The 1,583-nt window shown below is 36.9% G+C and overlaps 1 long non-coding RNA gene across 1 annotated transcript; it reads left to right on the top strand.

Annotated features, from left to right (window-relative positions):
- On the top strand, nucleotides 1-1,096 carry LOC136519024 (uncharacterized). Its single transcript, XR_010774679.1, has 3 exons — nucleotides 1-214; nucleotides 535-970; nucleotides 1,060-1,096. It is a non-coding gene; the product is annotated as an uncharacterized lncRNA (long non-coding RNA).
- The last annotated feature ends 487 nt before the right edge of the window (nucleotides 1,097-1,583 follow it).

The raw sequence follows: 1,583 nt of genomic DNA, 5'->3' as shown, positions 1-1,583 counted from the left end.
TGCAGTTGATTCCAACAGATTCTTTTCCCTTTACTTATGCTAGGTTCAGAAACCAAAATTATGATTCACTGGTTGTATTCAAGGGCATTGGAGAGCTTGGTGTTCTTGCGTGTTGTGGCACTATACCTATATATGTGATTTCAGTTTATTTCCCAAATGAAGGGCATACTGTCATCAGATCAGGGCCTCAAACACCATGCATTGGTCAATTCAGGTACCATGTTAATCTGTCTGAACTATTTATACAAAATATTGTAAATTGAATTACATTTTACTGAAAGGAGCATATCCTGATTGCAGGAGTTGCTTTTTTAATTTTGTATTATAGTTCCGGTGCTCTCTAATTTTGTTTATATTTGGGCTGTAATTTTTGCACTTAACTAATCTTAATCTAGCTAAACATAACTTCTTTGTATTTTTATTTGTTACATTCTTCTATTAGCTAGTGTGGTTGTTTGTTCTTATGCTTCACTCACTTCATTTGGATGATGATAGCAAGGTTCGAAGCAAAACCTAACCTTGTTCATATTGCAGGCAAGGGACGAACATTGAGTATAGGGGCTCAGAAGCAAAACCTCATTAACGAACACAAACACTGATAGAAATAAGGTCAATGTGATCTGTTTCTAACATGTAGACCACAATTTAGCAGTTCAGTTCAGGGTACACTTGTCTAGTTGCATACGGAGTATCTATTCAACATGTTATTTTTCATGGTCTCATTGCCATCTAAAAGGGCCACAGTGCACGCGTGGGTCAAAGGACACTGAAAGTGACGACCACTGATCATGGAACTTTATCAGAAAAAAGGACGATCATGGAATGGATGGAGAATAAATTAGAATTATGTTTCTTACCAATGATGTATATACAGATATTTACATTCATACAAGACATTGTTTTAGCCTGAAATGACTTAGGATCATTAAAATTATTACTTTGATGAAAAGTCTGAAATTTACATCCTGATGTATTTGTGCTCAATATATGTTCTTTGTTGTTGGTTGGAGGAGTTTTTGCTTTGGATTTTCGAACTTCTGTAATTTCATTGCAACTGAGTAATGAAAAATGAAATTCGGTCTGTTCGTGATGGAAATAATTGTGCTCAATATATTTGATTTCAAACCGCATATTATGACAAATTTGTGCCAATCATATGGGCATTGAAAGTCGATTTCCATGGCAAGCAAATCTAACACGTATAGATTATTTTGAACAATAATAAAACCGGCTAGTCAATATCTATTAATAACGTGGTCACTTTTAAAAAAAAGCTTGAGAAACCTGCCATGTGAGTCTCACGGCAAAAAAAAATCGGTCAACAAAAAAAAGGCTTCAGGACCAAGCCGCGTTCACGTCGGTACAGGACCAAAAAAAATACAGTGGCCTAGGTGCATGGGCGAGAGGGAGAGTTTGCACGCTCGGTCCGGACGTGGGATGCGCGTCCGCGCCTGTAGGACGCTGGGTACCAAATAACTCAGTAGTACCTAGGTACCAAATAGGGTTGTCCTATATATATATATATATAAACATTAATATTTATGATGCATAATCAAACAGGACTTAACCCTATGCAGCCACCG

This window comes from Miscanthus floridulus, chromosome 17, assembly GCF_019320115.1.
Source record: "Miscanthus floridulus cultivar M001 chromosome 17, ASM1932011v1, whole genome shotgun sequence".
Classification (NCBI taxonomy): domain Eukaryota; kingdom Viridiplantae; phylum Streptophyta; class Magnoliopsida; order Poales; family Poaceae; genus Miscanthus; species Miscanthus floridulus.
Note: the sequence above shows the minus strand (reverse complement) of the source record. Positions and strands in the feature narration are given on the sequence as shown.